Genomic DNA, 6,970 nt, shown 5'->3' on the forward strand with positions numbered 1-6,970 from the left:
TCCAAAGCCAAACCGATAGATGCGTCAGTTCTCCTGTCAACACAGTAACAGGGCACAACATTAATAACAACATACGTAAATTGTCTCGGATGTAAACTACTGTTACTCTGTAGTGTTGCATTAATAATATCTGACTCATTTGAAGATTTTTTTCTAATAACTTCATGTTCAGTAAAATATCTAAGCTTGTGCAAGTCTGCCACCCTATGTTAAGTAAGAGTATTGCTTTTGGAGGGTTTGTTTACATCAGGAATAAAAAGTGCGTATGACATAGAAACCTCTGGATGGATGGAGCTGAGTCAAGGTATTGGCAGAGGAGGCACACGCACTTAATGTATACAAATCATACACATCTTTAGAAAGAATCAATAATACAGTGGCTTTTCTTTAAACTAAACCATTTAAAGAGAAAATCTATTTCTGCAAATGCACAAAGGGGAAAAACAATCTTAGATCATTTTAACTTTAAAATAAGTTACCACTTCATTCAACAGCATTTTGTTAAATATAGATTTGATGAAGTAACTTATTTTAAAGTTAAAATGATCTAAGATTATTTTTCCCCTTTGTGCATTTGCAGAAATAGATGTCTTTACCGATGTTACAGTTTAAATACAGTTGGAAATGGTATTAACTACATACAGCATGACGCACTCTGACAGATGCAATAGTGACACAATACAAAGTCTAAACATTACAATTACAAAAGGTACCCAACAGTTTTTTCCCTATGAATGATTTTCTTTTTACTGAACATTAGTTAAAAGTAATTTCCCCTTAGTATACTGCAACTTAGAATATGTACATGCAAGGATATAACAAGTTTAATCAACTATATTCAATACTAAACAAATACAACTATGTATACATATACAAAACATAGACAATAACAACATCTGCTACATAAATTAGATCATTACGCAGTACCTCATGGATGCAAAGACCACTCACTCCTGAGGTAAATTGAAGTGCGCAACATCCTCCTGCAGCAAGCATCCAGCACACCTCTCCATCCCACCCTGCTCTTCTGCCCTCTCACTGGCTGCGAAGAAAATCAGGCACAAATCCAGCCCAGGCATGTTTTATAAGGAAACAGCTGAGCGCCAATACCCTGCTCATTTCCGGGTAACGTTGGAAACAACGCTGGAAATTTCGCATTAGATCGTAATATAACGTCACACGCATGCAAAACAATGACCAATGGCCTTAAATAGAAAACAACAAAATCTTAACAGTTTTTAATTCAATTATAATTTAAATCACTAAAACAACCTTCCGTCCGCCATAGGAGCGCTTTAACCTAAATCCATATAAATGACGGTACAGTATACCTACTGGAGCAAGTGTAGCTGAAAGTAAATAAACAATTTCTCTTGGAAGGTACGATGGCTTACCGCCTCTTTGGTAACACGTCTGGTCCCTTTACTACTCCGTCACCGCTGCCATTACCTCCCATCAAACTCCCAGTTATTATGAAATCCAGACTGGTCCCTTGCATTAATGAAAAACCCTGTCCATCGACATTTTCACAGCAACACGAACAAGCCACGCCCACATCACACACACACCCCCGTGTCCTGATTGGACGTCTCTCCGACAGACGTCAACAGAATCACGTGCCTTCGACGCAAGTTTACAAACTGGCGCAGAGAGCGAGTACGGAGCGTTCTCTTTAAACACCCATGACAAAGAGTACTGGCGAAACAAAAAGTACACTCCTCGGTACTTCCGCTTTAGCTTAAATTCCGTTTCTTTCCTATTTTACAGGGATAGCTTACATGGAAATGTTGTATAATTGAGGAAAATACATTCAGTAAATATACATATTTGTGATGTTTATTTGAAGCCCATACAAGTGTTTTCATGAGTGAAGTTGAGCAATGTAAGGCACATTGGGAGGTCTGCTCACAGTAATCTATCTTTGCTATAGTAGCTCACTCTCTGGCTAGATTATTTTAACCTTTCAGTCACCTGGAAGATCAACAAAGAAGACTGTAGCCAACGATTTTGTGAGCTTAAGTTGTTTTCATCATCCCATCGTTCATCGTTGTTTTCTTGAGATACAACAGCTGTGGTGAACAACTATTTCATTGGGATTTCCTGTATATAATGTGTGTATGTATATACATATAATGTTGTTGTATTTTAACGTGCAGGGCATCTGACTTGGCAGGGTCCCTTCTTGTAAAAGAGATTGTTGATCTCAATTGGAGTACCTGGTAAAATAAATAAACAAAAAAGTAATATCTGACTGATTAGATTCTTCCTGGTGGTAAAGATCTTTGATGTTGGACAACATGTTCACCATACTTTATACAGGCACTTCTCAACCACTTCCTGATAGTCGACTGTAATATTGCTATAGCACCATGTGTATAGACTAATGAATTAAACAATATCTGGATATGCTAACAAACATGTCCCATAATAAATCACAAAGCAATTCGAAAAAAACATTATATTCATAGAAACTAAATTATCCAAATGAAATAGAACATTTGCACCCATTAGGCACCTTCACTTACATCTTTAAGCTTCACGAGGAGTCTAGTTTGATTAAATGTGATTGGCAACACCAACCTACAGGACTACAAACATGTCAAAATACAATCTTACTGAATGTATGTATCTGGAATGTGTACTCTCGAGCTATTAGCTTTGGGCACATAACACACCCTAATAAAGAGTAGGCCCCAGTATTCGGTTAAGAACATATCTAACAACTCAAAGCGTATAGACCCTCTGTGTACAGTGCTCGTAAAGATCGCTAATGAGATTATAGAGACCTGCAAATATGTTAATATTCTAAATTGGAATATATTTCTAACAGATCCAAATAGCATGGATTTAGCAGTTTAATTATCATATCAACTCAATTTTACAAAGTTGCTTTATTTGTACTTTGCCGATTTGTAGTTCACATTATGTGTATGAAAAAAACATTTTGTTGGGGCACGTAAATCATTCTTTTAAAATGATTTTTGGTTTCATTTCACTTTAACTTTACTGTTTTGGGTTTGCTCCTAGGGCCGCAGCAGGGGGCATCCTAACCCAACAATCACACTCAAACTTCCCTGCTTTATTCTGTCTGCTTTACTCTGTCTGCTTTACTCTGTCTGCTTTATTCTGTATGCTTCATGTCTGCTTTATTCTGTCTGCTTTATGCATGCTTTTACTCGGCCAATGTAAATCACTTGCAGAATGTATGTGCCTGTTTCAAAGTGTGTACATTATAAATGAGCATTTCCATTTTAGTGTCTAAAGCCTGAGGTCACACCTATTTATAAATCTGATAAATTAGATTAGTAGTATGCAGTGTCATTGTGCCATCTGTCTGCACTACTTAAAACAGCTTTAATAGCTTTTTAAACAGCTTTTTAATCAACTGCACGGTCTACAGTTCACAACAGGGTGTGAAGTGTCTTCTGTGGACAGTTGCATCACTGGAAAAAAGAGACAACGTCTTCCAGATTATTTCCCAAAACAGATGTTGGGAATACACAACGACTGCACAGAGAAATGTGCAGGAAACAGACAGGATATCCATTTAAGTTTCCGTTGTTGTTTTCCATTTAGGTGTCTATGGAAACAAAATATTACATTTGAGCTTTTCAGTTTCCATAATTTCTTCATATTTTCTTTGAAATGCAGCGCAGTTCCTTCATTTTAACACGGATTATATTTATTTTACAAATTCCCGACATATACTACATTGCAAAAGACGTAGACGTGATTAATAACATATAAAGTAGCCCTATAACCTAACCACATGAGAAGAACCTGCAGTTTATTAACAATAAACACATTTCATAGGGACTTTTTATCAGGGCTAAATGGGTCATGACAAAATCATTGACTAAAACCTTACTGGCCTGACACAGCTGCCTGATGGGACAGTTACAAGTAGGATGTGTCTGGTCACTCCCTCATGCTTGCACATTAGTCAGTGGAGCCTCATACTTGTGTGACAGAGGGACCCTCCCTTAATCTGGATCCCAGCTTTCAAAGCGCATAGAACATTTCCCTTGATGCATATTTTATTTATTTTTTGTTCGAAGTATGTGAAAGTATATTATGTTTCCCTTGTCATGCACTTTGGATTTTCAGATCTTTGTGAGTGTGGGCACCCGTCCACACTCACAACACCCTTGCATGTTGTGCTAATGCAAGGGTGTTGGGTGAGAGAGAAAAAACAATTTCACTGAAATAAATCATTTCATCAAGGTCAGTTGGAGTGCATTACTGAAACTTCCTCTTCCACTCAAACTGTGATTGGTTGGTTAATTGATTTATTCTTAAGAACCTAAAAAAAAAAACAGGTGCCCCATCCAGAGTTGTGTAAATTGATTGCAGGTTATGGATCCACTGTACTTTGGTCATCATGTTCTCCATTGTGTGGATATTTTGTCAGGGAGTGTATTTATCCCTATTTGACCCCCTCTGCTTTGATCCAGTCTGCAAGTCTGTGTATTATCACACAAGGTCATTTATTTTGTAAATTCACAGAAAAATAAGTGAGATTAAATTGTCCACAGCAATTCATTCTGACAACTGTTGTGTTTACTCTTCTCCAAACCAGCTCTTCAGTCACAATAGCATTATTATTATATGAACACTCATCCCATACACTCAGAGTAAGCAGCACTCTAGCTTGGCCTATAAATGTGCTCCTTCTTACATGTAGCTATATTTAATATAGCCTAATTATGTATCATATAAATAGTATGTGCAAGGGGTTGCCCCATAAAGTATGAGCAACCAACTGCAGTTACCTTCAGCTCTACTGAGTATTTTAAAGTCTTTCAGTTCATTGTTTTGCTTTTTTTTCCTGAAACTGTTCTGGTTCTCTCTCTCAGCTAACGCTGGAGGTGAACCCAGAGAAGCAGTGAGCAGCCATCAGCAATTAACCTGGCAATGCTTAAAAGAAGAAGAAGAAGAAGAAAAAAACAGTTTGAAAGCACTTACCGCGGTTGTGAGGGCAGTTTCTAAACCATCAAAGACTTCTCTAACCACCCGCATGGAAACATATTCCGTCTGCTGCGCGATAAATAAATAAAAAAAGAAAAGAAGACAAGTTGCCTATCCTGGTCACCGACTGGCAGCCATCTTTGTTTTGATTGGCAAACGGCAGCACAAATGGGGTAATGGGTTAAATTGATGTCCGTCATTCAGTGGGGTGTGTTGTTTTTACAACATGAACATTGTGTCGCAGTTTGCTCTCCTGTTGGAGTGTGTGAAGGGCACTAGCAATTGCAATTATGTTGAAATGGTCTGACATTATACATTCAGAAGAACAGTGTCTCTTTAAATGACCTGGGGTTTTCAAATATGGTGGTTTAATGATCTGTTAGAGGAACTGTATGCATTAGGCATGGGGTATTTCCACCAGGAGTTAGTAGAGGCCAAACGCAGAGTCTGTAGTACTTAGGTAGCTCATAACTCCAAATAAATTGCACCATATCTGCACGATGTGTTAATAGACCATTACATTGCCTTTCTGTTGCTTGGGCAACACCTTTGGTCATTTGTTTCTTCCTGTCAGCTACTGCATTAACAAACACTTGCAACAGGACATACAAAAGTGCCAATTTAGAATGTTTATATTGTCAATTAAGATCGCCAAACGTCAGTGATTTGATCAGAGCTTGTTTCTTCCGCCCCCAACTGGCGAATATACGCTATTGCACGTTTAAGCCTTTTGTTTTCTTCTTTGATTTAGCATGTGATACAAAGTTTGATTTCTATTTCTATCTGCTCAACCTAGTTTATCTTGTGCTTAATTGCTTTGGGAATAATACAGTGTGCCCATAATAATCACTGAATATAATGCATATTTATTGTAGGAAAACATGTTAACAGAGATCCAATCCTTTATCATGCACAATCACATTTCAATAGTCTCCTTCGCTAAGTATGCCTCCTTGCATACCTCTAACCTTTTCATGAACCTGAAAGTTGATCAGCTTTTAATTTTCATCATAGGCTCACCCTGCGGACCGCACCTCCTGACCTGTGAGCCCCGTAGCTCTGTCTCTTGTGTGCTGTCCTTTACCTCCCACCCATCCATTCCACCCAATATTATCTTACCATCAATGAGTTTAGAAGGGCGTGCTTTGGCATGAAGAGGGAAAACATGACGTACTTGGCAGCTGTAAGTACACGGAGGGGGGAGCCACCCCACAATAAAAACAACCAGCTGAGTTTTGCTCATAATCCCAGATTCCACTGCACATACACTACTCTTGGCTGGATGGAGGAATAAAGGGGTGGAGATACTAAGAGCTGGATGAGATGAAGGATGGGAGGGGAGCAGGCTGGAGCTGTGGGGCGTGTGTGACACTGAAGAAAAGCTGTGGAAGAGAACATTTGGAGTGATATACTGTAGGGGTACAGGGGCCGATGGGTGGAAAATATAAAGGATCAGTTCATCCAAATTACAAATAAAACATGTGTATTCACTTATACTCTGTATCTGGACAGATAGGATTGCTTTTATTTTTCCAGGTTCTGCCACAATCCTGTAATACTAGTGCTCTTAATGGAGTTGTCATAGTAAGTAGTAAAATGTGCACAACAACAAGGTATTTCCATAAATGAAGTTCCTTGTTGTGAAAGGACAAAGAAATGTCGCTTTTTCTAGCGCAAAGTTAATTTCATTAATCTCCATTGTAGTGGGGCATTGACGGAAAAACCCAGATATATAACTCAGAAAACTGGGAAAATAAAACTATCTGCATGGCAAGATAGATTAGGGATAAGAGAGAAAAAAGAAAACATGTGTGCGTAATTTGAGTGAACCAACCAATTTAAAGGTGACAGGCAGGAGAGTGTGATGAATTAGTGAATGTGCACCAAACAAAAGAGACTCAATATTCTCACATGGGTGGAGTCTGTTTTCTTTAATCTAGAGTAATGATCTTGTTTTTCATCTCCCAGAGTTCAAGGTCACAAAGGTTGAAAATAACAGGAA

Source organism: Taurulus bubalis (genome assembly GCF_910589615.1).
Source record: "Taurulus bubalis genome assembly, chromosome: 11".
Lineage (NCBI taxonomy): Eukaryota > Metazoa > Chordata > Actinopteri > Perciformes > Cottidae > Taurulus > Taurulus bubalis.